We start from the raw sequence: 19,473 nt of genomic DNA on the forward strand, positions 1-19,473 counted from the left end.
GGTTCCCCAGTGCCATTTACACTGAGCCACAGCTGTGCTTCCCAGCACCTGATATTTTTGCTGAAAATTGTAGCAAACAGGAGATATTCCAGAGAGTGAACTCGAGTTTTCCTTTAAAATAACACCCTCTACTGTTCACTCCTGCATACTATATATAAACAAACTGTAGACACAGTGACTGTAGTCACTTTATGACTACTCACTTCTGTGTGGCACAGTGATTTCTAGAGTACTGTCGTAATTTCATTTAGATTATTCTTAGAAACTAGTACAGCAGTGATTTAGTCACCTGACCTACCTTGTATGTTTTTCAGACAAAGTAACATGCAGCAGTGTCAGTTTTCAATACTTTGGGGATTTATTTTTGAATATATCTTGCTAAAACCAAAAGGAGTAAAGAACCTGTAGATTTTCTCCGTGAAAGTCAGCTACATGGCAATGGAAAAAGCAGAAGAAACTGCTGAGCTCTCCTGCCCAGTCTATCAGTAGCAAGACAAGTCTCTGAAGCTAATTTTTGGTTTCTTTATTTCTGCATAAAGACACTTAGCTCATCATGCTTTCTAGTATGCCCATCTCCCCTGGCAAGAAAAGGGTTTATGGATAACCTAACTTTAGGAAAGCTATTCTCAAGTGGCATGAAAATTGTCTTTCAGTGCTGTTCTCCATATGTGGGGCAATAAATAGGAATCTAGCAAAACATTCCTTTCCCTCTCACCATTACCAGCATCAAATCAACCAGTATTTGTGGTCCTGTGTGTAGGCAGGTGCAAGCATGGTTAATTCTTATCAGCCACAGAAGTTTAGCAGGATTAGTCTCAGGAGTTCTTCTGTCTTACTGCCAGCTTCTGAAACTGTTCCAAAAAATTCCCTGGGTCTGTCTCCAGCCCTCAGGTTTGCTGACCTGACAAAGTTTTCCCTGAGCTTCCTCTCTACTGAAAAAAAAATAAAGGCACCATCCTGGGAATTCTCTTCTTCCCATGGCAGCTGTGTTGCCATTTCTCATTTGACTTTCCAAGAGTCATCAGAAGATTAGCTGCAATCTCTTTGCAGGTGGCTAATCCAGAGCACTGTATTACCGTGCCTTGCTGCCCTCTGAATATGATAATAGGTAGACAATAAGCAGAATAGTGTTCACGGATGGTACAGTGACATGAGCAAAATTATATTGATACTCCTCCCTTCAGTCCTGCTGAAATAGCTGTACACCCCCAAGGCAATCCCACAGGTCTACTCACGCCAAGGGGCACAGGATGAGGCATAGCCTTCCTCAGTCCTCTCTTATGGGCATCACAAACTTGCAAATTTATGTTTTGCTGATAGTTACTGCTGTAGAAAGTCTTTGATCATTGTTTAGGATTTTTAATTGTATTATTAGTTTGCTGGAACAAACCTCCTGTTGGTTTGGAAGTAGGACAAGCTGGCCTGAAGCTACGATGATTTCACTGTCTTGATGAATATATGCACTCTGATAGGCTATGCCAGTCTATGGTAAGTTATCATACCTTAATTGTGGGTGTGTTTAAGCTAAAGGGAGTTAGGGCATAGGTAACCTTCTGCTCCTAGTGTAGTATACTCACACTACAAAAGATATTTCATAGTAATCATAGAATCATGGAAGGTTTTGGATTGGAAACGACCTTAAGATCATCTAATTCCAACCCCCCTGCCATAGGCAGGGACACCTTCCACTAGATCAGGTGGCTCAAAGCCCTATCCAACCTGGCCAGAGAGAGAAAGGAGATCCATCTAACAAGAACCTGTCTCTCCCACCAAGAGAGCAGTGAGAGCCAGTAAAATGCTCTGTTGAGGTAAGTCATTGAGGGAGTGCATTAATCACTGACCCAAGGTCTCAGACCTTGTTTGTTTATGCAAAGTTTGAATACAGTATGTTCTCACTTGCAAAGATTTCTGGTGTCTTTGACTTTGTTGCCTGTAGTCAATCTTGATACCATAAGACAACAGTTTTCACCACCTCAGCCAGTGATATTTGTTCCTTAAAAGCATTTCACCTACTTCAGCATTTCACCCTTGCCTCATCTAATTGTGTGACCTGGAACTGCCCATAGCTGCAGATAGTTTGTATGGAACCATGTTGGAGTGCTGCTGTCCTGATTTACTCTCTGGTAAGCAGAAAGTCATATAAAGATATTTAGCAGTGCCAGATCAATGAAGGTTCAGCAGGACTCAGCATTCTGATGAAATACTGAACTTTTGTTGCATTTCCAAATGCTTGCTTTTCATGGCTATTATTAACACCTGTATATGCAAGGCATACTTTGCCCCTTGAGCCTTGTAGACAGTACATGGAAATAAATAGTGTTGGCTAAAATAACTCCAAAGCAAAATAAAGAGGATAGGATTTTTTATTCTCCTCTTTACTCAGTGGTTCAGGTAAGTCATTGCTTTCTGATGGGAAGCAGCAGACTGCTCAAAGAGCTCCTGAAATGAGGGTCAGCACATGGACACTTGGAGCTGTGCTAACAAGCTACCCTAGTATCCTTCCCATACAATTTCTTTAGTTCTCAGTTTACAGTTTGGCACAGTGCTTATGGAAAGAGTAGCTAGAGAGTTACAGTAGGCAGTTGGAGACCTACCACTCATCACCTGTCTCATGTATCTCAGGACACTGTCCATCTTGGAGTCTGGGCAGACCGGTGCTAGATCTAAGTGAAGATATTTATGACTTCATGAAAAAGACATCTTTAATCTGTGACTATCAACATTTGGCTGCAGACCATCAGCTGTTTTCTCAGGCTCATCAGTGAGGCCCCGCAATGACAGCAACTGCCTTCATAGAGCATGATGAGAAAAGGTTTATAAGCCATACTTTATAGTTCACGTGTCTCTCTTTCCTTGTCTTTGCTTCTAACAAACCACCATTATGTGACTGAAAATGCAATTTACTCTGTTTGCAAGAGTTGGGCTGTATCCCTGTCAGCTGTACCTCTACCAGGCCTGACTAGCGTTTTGCTGAAATTCCCCTGGAGACAGCAGGATAGTTTTATTTTCACTAAAAGATAGGATTGTCCTGAGAAGCAACTTAAGAAATACGTATTCTTGTGTATATTTACTGTCCCAAGCTAGCAACCTGGGGAAACATTAAGAAGGCTGCATTTGCAATCACGTTTGTTTCAACACAGCAGCATGAAAAATCTCATGAGCATCTGTAGTGCTCCTGCACAGCTCATTCAGCCTGTGTCTTCAGGTGGTTTGAGTCACATAGGGTGTTAAACGAATTCACAGGTAGGCTCACATGCAGCAGAAATTTCCACACCTCCCTCAGGCTGATCCCTGCTGATCAGTGATCATTCGCTCCCCATCCTTCTGTGCTCTCTTCTATCAGAGAACAACCAACTTTTCTGTGAAATGCTCTACAAAGTGGCAGTGCTACATAAAGGAACCAGCTGAGTGCTTGCTTGGGCAATGGGCAGGAAGGTTCCTTACCTACCTGTGCCCTAGTCTATTCTCATGCAAATGTCTCTATTTGCTGTTGAAGGAACACCAAACAATATTAGAGGCTTACTGTTCCTTCTTTGGGAAGTTTAGCCTTTAATGTGTTGTGATTTTGCTTGTAAAAACAACTGGCTTTAAGCGGATGCAAAGGCTTTCATAAATATATAAAGGATCCAATCCTGTTACACCAAAATGTGTAGGATGTTTTCCATTTATTTCAATGGAACATAGCAGCTGTTATGTATTCAGCACTTCTTTTTTATTCAAACCCAGAAAAAAAATCATTCATTTTGGTTAAAAAAAGAATTGCACACAGTCACATCCTTCCCCCTTACTGTATCTTCCCCTCCAGTGGTGAAGGTTAAGGTAAAATAAATGGAGTTTATTCACTTATAATTAGGGTAAGATGGTGCTTACAGGGAGAACATTAAACAGGTATGTGTGCTTTTATGCTTTTGTTTATCAGGAGATGTCTCTCTTTAGTGGGGCTAGTTTCTGAGCTTGACTTGGTCATGTTCAGTTTTCTGCAGTAGTCAGTTCCTCACAGAATTAGGCTGTTTCAGGACTGTGAAAATACTTGTGATGTGGATTTCACATTCCCTATTTGAATGATTCTATTCCTTGTTTCTTTTTTGTCTATATTTTGATTTTGTCTTGCCTTTGCACATATGCACTGCATGGGTTTGTTCAACTGAGCTCCCACTCCATAGATTGTTTCCAAATCATAACTCAAAATGCTAAAATACAAATGGCTTTTTAAGACATACCTAATCAGTGCTTCTCTTGGGAGCAAAATCAAATGAGCTTTCATCAGGTTTGCAATTCAGTCCAATTATTGTACAGATCTTTGTTCGTTTAATTCCTCTGAACTGGAACAATCACAAGAAATGGGTCAGAACTACAGTGCAAGACAGGAAACGATGATTTCTGAACCTGAAGAAAATGAGATTTTAAACCACAGTCATCCATTCATTCATTCATTTATTCATTCATTCCTTTTTAAAGCCTTATTCTTCTGTAACGCATCCTGGTGGTACTTTGTTGCAGAGCATAGCGGTCTTTGGAGAACTATTACAAGAATGTCAATGCCTCTCACAACAGAACCACATAGCCAAAGCCTCAGATACTGTAAATCAGCTCATCTCTGTTGGTTGCCCTGGACCACCACCAGTTTAGAGCAGCTGAGAACTAAAGTTCACTGGAGTTAAAGGTTGAGGTATTAGTTTTTGAATAAAGTCACTACATACAATACCATTGATCACCTAACAGATTCAGAAGGGGACTTCTAGCAGTGCCACTAAACACTTACTCCTTTTTGACAACAAAGAATGATTATATACTAGAATTCTGCTTTGGCTATTGACCGTCTTCCCCATAGGGCCTGACTCTCAGTGTTTCGGTTATGCATTATAACAACACATGGTCTGTGAACTGTACTGCCTCAGGTGACTGAACAACTGGGGTTTATGCTGAGATGGCTAATGCCAGGAACTGGCCTCAAGATGTTGAAGGATGGCTCTGATATAATGTCTGCTTCCAGCTTGGAGCCTGATTCAACTCTGTGAAGTCAGTGAAGCTGAACTCCACATCAGTGCTTGGAGCCCACACTGGCAGAGAGCACAGCAGATAGACATACAGAACTAAGGTCACAAGTCTCAGCTGTCTTAATCCTTTCCTCAAATCTACTCTGCCTCACAGATTAGACATGCTTCAAAATGCTATCTTGCTGCTGGATGCAGAGAGACACTGCAGTGTATCTTTCAGCAAGTGATGAGTTTCAAATGCATCCAGGCTGTCATGGGCTCAGGATTTAATTCTATGATAGACTAAGTCAAGGCTCCAAAAATTCCTGTTGCAATTAACTCATTTTTTTCTGGTGCATTTGGGAGAAGTTACTGATGCATTATCTGACTTGATTTTTTTTCCTTTATTTCTCAGAGACTTCTGATGATTAATCTGAAAGCTCACAAGCCAGCTGGTCATGCAGTTAAAGGGAGCTTCAACCTGACAGACTAACTCTGGAGAAATGGAAAGCAGCTGCAGAAAGAGAACTGTGTGAAAATCGTTCTTTCTTTCTCAGAAGATTGTCAAAAGTGCATGTTATAAAAAAGTGTAATTTATTTATGGACTCAATAATTGTGATTTTTTTTCCCCCAGTTTTGTTTCTTTTTTTTTTTTTTTTTTTAAGAAAATAGCTCAAAATTATGTATAATTTTATGGACATTTAGATGTTTTGTTATTGGCAGTATTTCTCTAATACTAATAACAAGACAGGCAAATAACAAGACAGGCAGTGTCACAAAACACAGAAAAAGGCTGTTTCCCCCTTGTCTACCCTGAAAATAGTCTAAGCCATGCACTACAACTAACTACAACTAACTGAAGACAAAGATCTCCTAAAAAGTATTCTTTGAAAAAAAGGATTAACAGGAAATATTTGAGATGTACCATCTCATCTCATCAGCTATTTTCTAGCAGCTATGGGATTTTTAAAGCAGTCATTCACTCTGAATTGGTGTTAGACACGTTGTACTTTTTATGTTATGCTCTGAAGTAAGAAAGGGATACTGCAAAACCGGAATGGGAGAGCTCTAAGAAGCAAAACTTTTCAGGGGAAGCCAAGGGAATGTGGACCCTTCATCAGATTCCTTGGCTTGGTGCATAAAGTTCCTGCAGCGTCTATTTTGCTGATTGATAAGAGGACAAAAATCTCAGCAAGGTCTTTTGACCAGAGGCTGTATGTTGGGTCTGGCTGAGATGGAGATAATTTTCGTCATAGCAGTTCTCCTAGTGCTGTGCTTTTATACTGGTAGCTAGAAGGGTGTTTTGGCTTCTGCTGAGCAGTGCTCACATAGCATAAAGGCTGTCTCTACTACATTCCCTCTCACCAGCCAGGACAGCTGACCCAAACTGGCCAAAGGAATATTCTGTACCATATGATGGCTGATCAGAAAGAAAAGCTAAGAGAATTTCGTATTAGGATGTTTGTCTTCCAGAGCAACCACTACCCATACTGAAGCCCAACTTCCCAGGAAGTGGCTGTAAGTAGGCTGGAAAAAGAATAAAATGAGAAAGCAAGCTATGAGAGGGAAGACTGTGTTTGATAACTAGGTAGCTGAGGACCACGGTGTGAAAGACTCTAATGTAAGTGCTTGCTTTTTCTTTCTTTTTTTCCCCTTCTCTTTTCTATTTTGAGGTGCTGGAACTCCATTTTTTTCCTTTGTTATTAATTATAATTTCCAGGTGCAAACTATCACTGATGCTTTGCTTAATTGCAGACAGAGTGGAACAAAATTTATATTTAATTTGCATTCAAAACTACAAAATACTTTGTCAAAATTAGACATGTTAATTCATGGTTGTGTTTCAAGGGGTGTCTATCAGAGAACAGTAATTTGAGGTCACTGAGTTAAATCATCAGTAGTGCCTTGCTGAACATAACTGTTTTGATGGATGATGTCTTGCAGCTGTCAATGTGTTGAACTTCCTTGTTGATGGCTCTCAAAGGATTGGTTTAATGATTGTACAAATAAAGCAAGAGCTAAACGCAAGTGTTGGAAAGAAGGAATATTTGTTCCCTGAATAAGCATGTTTTCAGTTATATCTAACAATTCAGAAAATGGAACAAGCAAAAAGATATTTCTTTTTTTTCTGTCATCTTCAATACCTAAGCGAGTGGCCAAACTCTGCCACCAGCAGATTGAAACCTGAAAGTAAATAGGTTTGAATAAGAATATGATTAGCATACAGGAATAGATATGAGAACTGGAAAATACTGCCAAATTTAACTAGGACTTGGGATGGTCTTCTGCCTCTTAGTGCCTACTACTTTGACAGTGACTGATGACAGTAAACAGCAATCAAACCTTTTTGTCAGTTTGCTGTGCGTACTTCATGCTATTAGGCAAGTGTGTTCGGAGTGTTAGTGGTTCTGTATCAACAGCTCATTTCACTGGTGTAGCTCTAAATTTTGAATGTATTTGTTCAATCCCTTTGGGGGATTACTGAGCAGAATTAAATCTGTGAGCTTTGCAACTAGTTACATTTCATTTTGGATATAATTTCAATATAATTATTAGCCACATCACTAAGGCTGCCTTTGAAGAGTTATAGTCCTGATACCAATGTTTGGAACAGTTACCAATAGTTAGAAAAGCAGTGTAGGTAGCAAATCAGACTTGTTTTTGATCCAGCATCTTTAGTGAATAAGCTGAATGTTGTGGTGCTCAGGAGTTGTACAAAGCCCTCAGGAGAAGAAAAAAGATGCAAAAGGATCAGAAGGAGGGGCCATTGGTTCAGCAGGTCCCTCCTGCTCACCGGCTGCACCATGCCAGAGCACAGAGAGCGCTGGAGTCAGTTTGGTCCACTCTCACCCTGTGTGTGTCTCCAGCACACACTTTGTATGTGTAGTGGAAAAAGGCTCTTTTGATTGACTTCACATGTAACAGGCACATGTTTAATAAGCCTTCTTAAAACTGCAGCAAGTTTAAACCTTCTGTGGCCCTTTTCAGGGGGTTTCAATGCCTGAATGATGCTTTATAACAGTGTATCTGTCCCTTGCTGTAAGGAGCTTAACAGAGAATGATGACTCTGGGAAGAAGCCAAGGGAGAGGAAGGAAAAACAATCAGTGCAGGCTATATATTTATACACTGAGAAATCAACTACCACTTCTAAAAATTATGCAATTCAGATACATCTGAAAATTTGAGAAATAATCCTATATTTTATAAAAAGTTTTTATATTGAGTGTGTTACTTCCTTGAATAGAAAATAGTCTTTTTAAATGAACATAATGTTATGATAAATGCTTAGATAAATTTATTTAACATTGTTTTCCTTTATGAAACATCTTTTTTTTTTTCTCAGAGATTTACTTCTGTAATATAAAAGATTTGAAGAGACTTGGTCCTCTGATTAAGAGAGGTAAACTAAGGTACTGTGAAAACATATTGTAAATTTAACATAGTATTTTCTCTAAAATTTCTTACACTGGTATCGCTGAACACTATGGCAGACTTTGGAAAGTAATGCATTCTAGATGTGGACATTCATTGTTGCTGACCTTTGGAAATACCCCCAGCTTTTTCCTGGATTCTCATCCAAAGCTTCCTTCACATAGTAACCAGAACATGGGGGCGAGATGTAGAACTAGACCTTGTCATAGTAAGAAGTCTCCCAGGGATGCAATCCAGCAGGAAAGGAAGTAAAAAAGCATGCTCTTCGAATGCGTTCTGCCTTCCCAAGCTTTTTGGTTCCGATTGCCCAAAACCCTGTTACTCTGAAGACTGATGTGATAGCTGCGTGAGAAAGAGACCTCGAGTTTCTCATGGGCTTTTTAGAGGTGCCCTTTTCCTCTCCTTAGTGCTTGTTGTGTGTTGCGGTTCATCTTTCTTATGTAAAATAGTTCTTAGCAAGGGAAGAGAAGTATCTCTGCCTCTCCATAACCCCAAGCACTTAAATGCATTTCTACTATCATGTTGTGTCCAGTCTAGCTGAACTGATGTTGTACAGCAAAGTGCAGTGGCCTCTCAGAGGTGACATGGCTTTTACTGACTCTTTTTCCAGGTGAAGAATCACTTTATGGTGCTTTCATACACTGTCCTTGTTTCCAGCTTTTAGGCACCCTTTGAAAAGCAGAATCAGAGTTGAGCAGGTGAAGTCCAGGGGAGTGTTAAAGCCTGCGGGGAGCTTCAGTACAAGATGCGGGAAGCATGCTGCCCGGCCCCGGCTGAGCGTCAGCAGGAAGGTGAGCCTCCTCCAGGAGGTCAGCGAGGGAAGGACAGAGTACTGAAGAGCCCTATTCAGCGGTACATCGACGAGAAACGCCTCCTCACCAAGGAGAAGCCGTCGGTCCGAGCAGTAGTGCGGTGACCAGCTGCGGGCTGTCTCCTCACCGTATCCCTCAAGTAAGGCAGGGCTTGCTCCCCTCAGCTGGCAGACACATCCCCCGCCCTCCTTCCCCTCCTGACGAGGCGCTGCTCGCCGCCCGCCCGAACCGGCTCCCTCAGCCCCAACGGCCGTCCCCGCCACGCGAAGGCACAGGGAGCGGCGTGCACAGGAACGAGGCGGCCGCGGTGGGCTGCGGGGAGCCGGCTTTCTATGGCGGCACGGAGCTCTCCTCCTTCCTCCGGCCGGCCTCTCCCCGCGGCATGGACAGCGGCGCGGCGGCTAAGGTAGCCGCGCAGGCACCAGTGGGAGCGGTGAGTGCGCGCGGGAGCTGGATGTCGGCGGCTGCGGGACCTCGCCCGGACGAGAAGGACTGAGGCAGCGAGCCCGCCAACCCCGCAGCGAGGAAGGGATGAGCGTCCGGGCTGGCGCGGCTCCCCCCCGCAGGTAGCCAGTGCCTCGGAGGCCGGGCCGTGTGTGGCAGAGGGGGGTCACATCTCTTTTGGTGTCGCCGCCCGGGGCTGCGGGTCCCGGCTCCGGCAGCGGCCCCAGGCCGGCCAGGCCCTGCCCTGCCCTGCCCAACTTTCCTCGGCGTGACAAGAAATGTGCCGGGGCGCCTCCGAGCTGCTTTGACGTCTTGATCCTCCCAGAGAACTTAACAGGATCGCAAAGCCCTCCGAGCTGCTTTCGCCGATGAGCCGGGCTTAGGGCGCCGGCCGCGGCCGGGATCCGCCCGCGGAGGGGCGGCCCTGCGGGCCCTGCCCCGCCGACCGCGCCGGACCGGGCCACCACGCCGGGGAGGTTCGCCGCGGGCCGGGAGCGGCGTCCGGGCCGGTACAGCGTCAGGGAAAGGCAGAGCTGCTCTTTATGTTGCTTGAGGATAAAGGCCCCGAAGCGGCGGACAGACAGGCAGTTTCCCAGTTGGGATACTGAGGAGGAAAGCGTGGTGAGTCGGAAGGAGTAGGCAGTAAGCCGTTGTTTGTGTTATTGCCGTGAGAGTGGGATCATGTCCTGCATCCGACTTCAGTTCTTAACTCAAAAGATTGAAATGGGAATGTAACTTATGAGCTCTGGGTTTGGGGGGGGGGTTCGTTGTTTTTTTTTTTTCGTTTTTTTTTTTTTTTTTTTTTTTTTTTTTCCTTTTTCGTGTTCTAAGAGTGTTAATTTGATTAATTGACACAGAGATCTGTACCCACAGTTAAGTTGGATCAGGACACAAATCTGTCCAGAAACAGGGCCTAGGGGAGTTACCCCACACCTGTTGACTGAGGCTTAGCTTTACCAGTTTGATCTGCCTGTCTCTAACTTCTCTGCTGTCTGGTGGTACAAGCATCAGGTTGTCAAACCCTGCATAAAGAAAATGCTAGCATATAGTACAGGCTCAGTGAAAGGAAATAATTTTCCTGGGATTCCTGGTGCTCCTGCTGAATTGACCTTGTTTTTAGCAATGTGACATCTTTTGCAAAACTCGTGTTTTACAACATGGTTTACATGCCTAAGAATGTGCAAGATACAATAATGATAATAATCAGTGTTTTTTTCTAATGCATGGTCCACTCACTTGCTAAGAGGAAGAGGCCAAAAGAAAACAAGGAAAATTTACATGAATGTTACTTTAAGTCTCTGGGGAAATGATGTTAAATGTAAATGCTGGTACCTATTAGTAGTGGACAACTTTTACTATGTTTTGTTTCCCAGATTCAGAGTTGTTACATTCAAAGCAAGTAGTAAAGGGGCTATTGTATTTAAAATCTGCAATTTTCGTTGTTACAAGTGTGTAGATTGTAGTTTCAGATATTGCAGGCTTTGAAATATTAGGACTTTGCCTTCGGTCGGCACATTTTTTGTTTTTTTTTCTCTCTGATATTTTTGTCATTTTCTTTGAGTACGCATGCTGAAACCAGCTGGTTAGAAAAATACATGCTGCAGATGATAATGGGAGTGCCAGGATGTCTAATCAGCAAGGGTAATCACAGAAAACAAGCAGTGAGCAACTTGAGGGAAGAGCACATCAGCTTTAAAGAAATTATACACCATCGTTCCATGTCAGCATCTCTCAGCTTTGCTTTCTGTATCTCTGTGCATCCCAGCCTTTGTCATCCAGTTTGTGCCCAAGCTCTGTCATTTCAGTTCAGCACGTTATCCTGCTGCCTTCTCCAGTGTTGCCATCTCTTTTCATTAGCATCTCTTAAATCCTCTTCGGTTGAATGGCTTGTTGCTGCATGTGAAATGTGATATAAATTACTTCTCATGTGTTCCTTCCCTAGCCACGTGGGATGGCTGTAATAGTTTACATTAAGTGGGTAGGGAATGGGTAACATTCACATGTATGCACATGCACATATGTAAACATACTAAGTATTTTATACATAGTCATTCAGAAATGTAAACCTTCTGTGTTTTAGCTGTATTCACGTCCTTGTTATGTTCACTTTTAAGAATTACCCTGGCAAATGAATGCACTGACAGAGATTATAAAATCCTAGAATAGTTTGGGTTGGAAGGGATCTTCAAAGGTCATCTAGTCCAACCCCCATGCAATGAGCGGAGACATTTTCAACTAGATCAGGTTGCTCAGAACCACATCCAGCCTGGCCTTGAATATCTCCAGGGGTGGCACATCATTTTAGACAGTGGTGACAGAAGTCTTGCGCAGAGTTTATTTGCTATATAGAAACATGGATACCTGCATAATGTTAACCCATACCAGCAACAGAAACAACATGATGTGACTTGGTAGTCCACTCAACTGTAATTTGTAGTTTACTGCGTTTTAATTTACAATGTTATGTTCAGTATGCACAGCTAGATTCTCCTGAGCAGTTTCCAGTCTAAAAATGATACATTCATAGAAAATGGTCTGAAAAAAAATAAAACGTAAAATCTTAGAACCTTGAACTGTATTAGTAATAGTTCATAGATACAGAAAGGAAACTCAATACAAATAATTCAACGTATTTAAAAGGTTCTTTTGCTGCTATAGGGTTCCAGGGACTCAACCATCAAATGGATGAAGGATAATGATACACATTTCATTATAAAACTATAAACGATACCTATATGAATATGCAGTAGTCATTAACGCCAGCTGGCAAGTTGTGTATTTGTTTGACAGATCTTTAGTACTGTGTTTACCAAGCTATGCATATAAATTATGTGCATTTTCAGGAGATACCAGTGCCCACAGACTATGGGGCAGAGATGTAGCAGTGAGTAATGAAATTTGAAAAGTTTACTTATAAAAGTGGTCATAGGATGTAAGAGTTGTTGATTTAAACTATTATGCATAATGATGCAGGAGGGTAAGGTGGTGCAGCCTGCTTATTATGTTTTCAACCCCTTGGGCTTGATCCAGTAGCTTTTATACAAAGCTGATTCCCATGAGAATGTGCTGGAGTTAAATCTGCAGGTTAGTTGACAAACCTCCAGATCATTGCAGAAAAAAGTTGTACCTTGTCTTCAAATCACGTACTTGCTTAAAGATCCAGTATCCCACCTTTGATGTACATTTGTTGCCTGTACTGCTTGATATGTTGGAACTGTAGACTGTAACACATAACACACACAGTGGTGCAGCTGAACCACAACTCTTATGAGGTGATGTAACAAGGATCATGTAGGTGGAGGTCAAATCCTAAAATAAATCCCAGAGACTTACCAGGGTTGAACCTGAGAGGCTCTGTGAGGATTTGGAATGTGTCTTAACTAAAATGATGTAAGTGATCCTATGCAGCTTATCTCTGCTTCCACAGCAAGTAGCAAGATGTTGTTGAAACCCTCAAGAGTAACAGTATATTACCCACCACACAAATACTAGAAGATCCATTATGAAATCATATGTAAGGTCACCTTTTACTTTGTGACAGTGATACATATTTCACCTTGAAAAGCTGTTTTGTGAATTCTGTCACAGTTTCTGTCTGTAGTCCTTTTATTCTAAATAAATAAGCTTCAAGACTGTTAAATGGTGGTATAAAGAGCTTGCTCTGCCATCATTACTTGACAGCAAACTATGTTTACTTCATATCAGAAATATTAATATTTGTTTGGTTAGCAATTTTGAATTAAGTTAGAGTGAGTTAACACATTCTGCCCAACATTGCTAGAGTAGCCCAAATGTGAACTCTCAATGCTCTTGAGAGGGAGACTATAGTTTTTTGCTACCAAGCATATGCCAGATTGTCTGAAAACCAGGCCAAAGAAGCTGCTCAGAGGCCTTGACTGCAGTGGGTGCTGAAAACAGTCATTCCTGCTGCTGAAGGTATATGTTCCAGAACCCTGCAAACCCATGGGAAAGCAGGTCTGTTGGTAAGAGGTTCTGGAGAAAGGGGAAAAAACGTTTTTGGTGTGCTTAATTTGAAGCAGACTTGAAAAGTGTCTCATTTTTGAGGTGGAGCTCCAAAGCACAATGCAGTTTGCTGCAAATGAGTAAATAGACTTGAGAAACCAAGTTAATGCCTGTGAATTGGGTGCTGCCTCCTTTTGACATGGAGTTAGGTGCTGTGTTATTTTCAGTGTCTGGTTTTAGCTTCAGTCATTTCATATTGGCTGGAGTGTGTAGCTTCCTTCTCAGTGTCTTATTCCTGGATACCTGGTTTTCTGCCTGCCTTCTATAGGAAATCCAGTGGATGCTACAGCCTCCTAAAATTTAGACACTTAAGCCTTTGTAAGTCTGGTTCTCAGTCTAATGTTACAGTTACAAAGAGATAAGTAGAACCTCATTTTCAAAATTGAGAAATGCTTATGTGAGGCTGATGTTTCCGTAGGTTACTTGAACTTGTTGTCAAACAACTGGCTGTCTTGGTAACACAGGTCTTTTACACCATACAGTGTATATAAAATAACTTGACACAAAACGTCAGTTGCTACTGAATCCAAAAGGAAGAAGATAAAAGAGGACATAAACTATTTGCATTTGGAGTAGGGAGAGCTATCACTAATGTATAATTTGTAATATTTTTAGTAGGATACTACATCTCTCTCATTTAGCTCTAGTTTCAGTCTCTGAATTGCTGAAAAGCAATTTTCTTGTGAGTGGAATTATTATTCGTCTCTTTCATTGATAGCCAGGAAATAAACAGTGAGAAAATATGTTAAAATTCTGCTTAAGTCATTGGTAAAGATGCCAGTCTTTCAAGCTAGGATTGTTTCAGATAAGTTCTGTTTTGCTGTCTGGCACTGGAATATTCTTCAGCCCGAGGCAGTTTTTGTTTTTCAGAGTTGCAAGTTAGCAAACTTGCTGTACTCAAAGATTAGTTCTGGAAAATTAAAAATTATAATGATACTTCAGTGATCCAGTTTGGTTGCCTAAAACCAGGTAACTGGATTCAGGCTCAGAGGACCATCTGCCAGAGCAGAGATTCATGGGCAACTGATTGGGAGGACCATGCTGGAGCAGATAACCAATGTGGAGGACCCCACAGTGCAGCAAGTAGTTATTTTCTGAAGGGAACTGCAAGACAGTGGAGAGGATCCATGCAAGAAAAGGTTTTCCCGACAGGAACTGTGGCTCATGGAGGACCCATGCTGGAGCAGGTTTATCGTGAAGGACTTCAGCCCATGGAGTGGACCTACACTGAAGCAGTTTGTGACAGAGTGCAGTTGGTGCAAAGGACCCACACTGTAGCAGGGGGATGGTGTGGGGAGGAAGGAGCAGCAGAGAGGCAGCATTGTGGACTGACTGCAACCCTCTGTACTGCTGGTTGGGGTGGGGGAGTTGGGAATGTAAGAGTGAAGTTGGATCCAGGGAAAAAAAGAGGGAGGGAGGTGTTTTGTCATTAATTCTCACCTTCCAACTCTATTTTAATTGGTGATAAATTAAATTAATTTTCCCCAGTTTGAGTCTGCTTTGCCTGTGTTGATAATTGGTAAGTGATCTTTCTGTGTTTATCTGACCTATGAGCTTTCTTATCTTACTTTCTCTGCTGGACAGCTAAGGAGGGAGTGAGAGAGCAGCCAGGTGGGTTTCTAGTAGCCAGCCAAGGCTAACCCACCATGCTACTGCAAGAACTGTTTAAATACAAAGCTGAGCCTCTACTGAGTTCTGAAAACTGTTTTCTAAACATCAGCTCTCTATAGCAGTTTTACAATTCTAGATCCCAGCTAGTTGGAGTTGTTTCTTTGTGGCCCTGCAAAGACTTTCTGGGAGACCTATGCCTCTGCAGCACTTTCCTTCTGGTTGACTCCTGATAGCCGGCCCCATGCTCTTTTTAAGCTGCTCCATAGTCAGTTGCTTGCCAGATTTGGGATCTGGCTTTGAAATGCTGATCTCCTCACTAGATCAGTAAACACATTTACCATTAGGAATCTTGGAGGCTTAGAAGGAGCAAGTATTTCTTCTGTATTGGATAGTCAGTCATTTGTCAGATTTCTGTGTGCTTCATGCAGGGCCAAACCATGTTTAGAATGTTTCACCACCTTCACTGTACCCAAATTACCTCTTTATTTCTACCAGTCCTGTGTTCTGTCTCTCTCTACCACAGGTGGGTATGCACAGCACAATTTAACAGTGAACCTTCATCCACTCTCCCTACCTCTTTCCAAAAATATATTAGTAAATTTTATTGCTAATAGTAGAGTTGTATTTCTGTGAGATTTTTACATCCTCCTTTCCTCCAGTCTAGTGCAGAGCAAGTGTTCAGACCACAATGTGTATTGAATTTGGATTTTGAGCTGAAATAATTGCAAGGGCTCTGAAATGAGCACAAATTTTGCCTCCATATTTTTATTGTATAGCTTCTTATTCTTTGCCTTTCTAGGGTGGGCAAGCCCCATTTTCTGTGTCCTTAATCATTCTTTTTGTGCTTTTATTCTGCAGTATCTTTCTGTTTAAGAGAAGGACTAATAGTGTTCCAGATAATTTTCACTGTTGTTTCATGGAGCAGTTTTAGAATTTGCTGTGTCATTACCACTTTCCATGTATACATTGTTAGCTATTATGTCAGCAAGCCTGCCCTGCACTGAACAGGGCATTTCACTTAGCTGTACATATATAGTGTTCAGGTTCCCTTTCTGAGAGCTTCAGATGGTTAATTTGGAAGCACACAAGGCAGTAGGTTACATATTTTTCACGTGTATTCACTGATTTCCATTTGCTTACATTGCATGTTGCTTGCCATCAAACTGAGAGATTGATCTAGTTGATGTGGGTCATCCTAAAATTCCTTGCACTCCTTTTATTTGTCCTGCCCATAGTACTTTTGCCATCCTGAGATCTTGTTTCACTGCTTTCTTTTTGTCTTCATCATTAATGAGAAGTTTTTCTATGGAACCCTGAGGAATATTGTTCTTAAACTTCTGTAGCGGTAAAGGTTTAATTCCATTCTTGCTTTCTGCCTTCTAAGAAGCTAAGTTTTTTTTTTTTTATCCAAAATAGTGTTTGGTTTCATATACCATATCCTATGACTTGTTTTGTTTCTTCAGTGGCGTAGCTTTTGGAAGTCTACTGAAGTTATACAAGTGTTTCCTGTATTCAGTGCTCCAGTGGCATACATGAATGATTCCAGGAGATTTGGAATATCTAATTCTAGTATCTATTAGTAGTGTCTAATTCCAAACTAGTAGTATGTAAATTTAGGAAGTTAGTAACATCGGAAGAAACTATTTCATTTTGAAGTTTAAGGAAATACTGTAGTTCATGTTTTTTTAACCAAACTTTCAGAAATGGATGGAGAACTGTCAGGCCTGGAAATTCATATGTCACACCTACAGCGTTTGAAATATAGAAAGGCATCGTTCATTACTCTCCATGTTCAGAAGCAATGTGTCTCTTCAGGGAGATAATACATGTTGTTAGAAGCTAGTTATCTACATCATTGCTAGATTTCAGAAGGTTTTTATTATCTTAAACTTTTATTGTTTAAACAGTGATTGATTTTCTTGGAGGTTATAAACCCTTAGACCCTTGTCTAAGAACTGCGGTAGACAGACATCAACCTGATTATGGATCAGCAGAACTAATGACAGGGTTATTGTTGTGTTAAATGGCAGAACTATTCAAGATCTTAACTCAGTACTAATTCTGTGCTGGAAATACATACTTAGGAAAAAGTTAATGCTTTGTTACTTATCTTATGAATCATTCTTCTTTGTCCACCATCAAGCTTTTGAAACCTTGAACTAGAATAAAGTGAAAGTTTAACGGAGATACATGGGGAATACATGACACTGTTCAGTGGAAGAGTGACAACTCCTCTCTCCCTCCTGCAATGTGGTAGAGAATCGTATTATGATTATGAAAACCCAATGAAATTATTTTGTTGAGCTTTAAAGGAGAGCGGGTTCTATACAGAGCAGTAAAATCCAAGCAGCTTATGCCGTTGTACTCTTAAAAGTTATCTTTTGTGATACTTGGTATAGCTCAAAGCAGTGGAAATGAAATAGGCAGCAAGAACAACAATCGGTAGGAAGGAGCAATTTGCTGCTGTGCCTTACTTTCTGTATGTATATGTATAGCGGTTTGTCAGCAAGAAGCATGCTGCACTGTTTTTAAATCAAGTGTCTATGACAGCATGGCTACTTGTAGTTCTGTTGTCAGTTCAAGTCTTGGAACCTGGGCAGAGAGACAGAGTGTAAATTGTAGGCTACTTTTGCAGATTTTGGCAAGCTCAACTTCGAAGAAATCGGTAACAACAGAAGGAAAAACATGTTTTCTTTTTACCTTGAATTATGTTCAAATTAATATATGAGAAACAGGAGTTACCTTAATACTGTCTGTTACGACAAAATAAATGTCCTAATCGCCAAAGCACTATTGCATGTCAGCTATCTAATTCTGTGTTATAGTATGTGTAGAAGCACAACTCTCTGTGTAGCAGAAGCAGTAATAAAAATAATATTACTAAATATAACTAAATAATAACTAAATATAACAAAAAAAAGATTAAAATCTTTCCTAGAGATTCGATACCTTTGGCACATGCATATTTTGAAACCTATTCATTTGACTAGTTTATTTATTAATAGGAACATTTGTCTCTTAAAGGCTGAATAATTTTAAAAATGTGTTCATTGATTTATAATGGATATGCATTAACATACATATAAATAATTTGGCAGATGTTTTTTGAACAAACTTCTCTAGTTAACATTTTTATACATAGTTACATTTTTTAGCATGTCATCTGCACTTTAAGAATTAATTGTTCTGAGCGCTCAAATGTGAGAGCTGTTTGAAAGATCTCTGTTTTTTTATGTCAATGTGTAATAGAAATGCCCACTTTTTCCCCAGTAATACATAAGTTATCCAGTATGTACAGGACTCAGCTTAAGGTGAGACATAATTCTATACCGGTTGACCTACACTAAGGCAAAATGGGAAATACTAATCAGATATTCAGGTGTTAAATGCCTAAGGGCTATTTCTACACTAATTTCATTTGTTCAGGATAATAAAAAATGAGTTAATGTATTTTCTATTTTGATATATGTTAAATTATTTTAAAAGTTGTATATGATTCCATTTAGTTCTCTGGGAAATGCATGGAGGGTAAGTCAGGTATGTTTTTTTTAAGAAACTGGATGCATAACGTAATCATGGATTGTGAACTTTGCTTCAGAAATAATTCAGAGCAGAATGTTAACTTCTGTAAGGTCTGCATTTCATTTGCTGCTAATGAGGAGTATTGTATGGTCAGTAAGACAGAGGATTACAGGTGAAAACAGCAGATGGTCTGAGGTTACTGAGTGATCTAAGAGAATTTCATTCCAGTCATATCTCAAACAAAAATGATTCCTGAATGGAGTTTCAAAACCTAAAAACATTTTTCAAAATTCAAAGCTTTCACTGAGTCTTTCAGTCTCTCGTTTTTAAGACACTTGTCTTGAGTCTTAGGACCTGTTTTGCAGATGATAGATGTGAAAGGAATTTGGTAAGGCACTAAAGACCAAATCTGGAAAGGAATTTAGGTCAATTTCCTAAATCTTGTAGAAGATGGGCTACTAAATATCTTAACAGAGCTTGTCTTTAAGTAGCATAATAAAAATGACATATGGAAATAAATGGGAAAAAAAAACTAGTATGTGTTTTGTGCAGAGTTTAGGTAATACAGAATTAATCAGTGGCATATATTGAGCTGAGGGATACATTTCATTAATTATCTGCTTAGTTAATATGTATTTTTCGAATTAAAAAA

The sequence above is a fragment of the Pezoporus wallicus genome, unplaced genomic scaffold (genome assembly GCF_028554395.1).
Source record: "Pezoporus wallicus isolate ANWC-B61680 ecotype Strahan unplaced genomic scaffold, APGP_CSIRO_Pwel_v1 contig_5787, whole genome shotgun sequence".
Lineage (NCBI taxonomy): Eukaryota > Metazoa > Chordata > Aves > Psittaciformes > Psittacidae > Pezoporus > Pezoporus wallicus.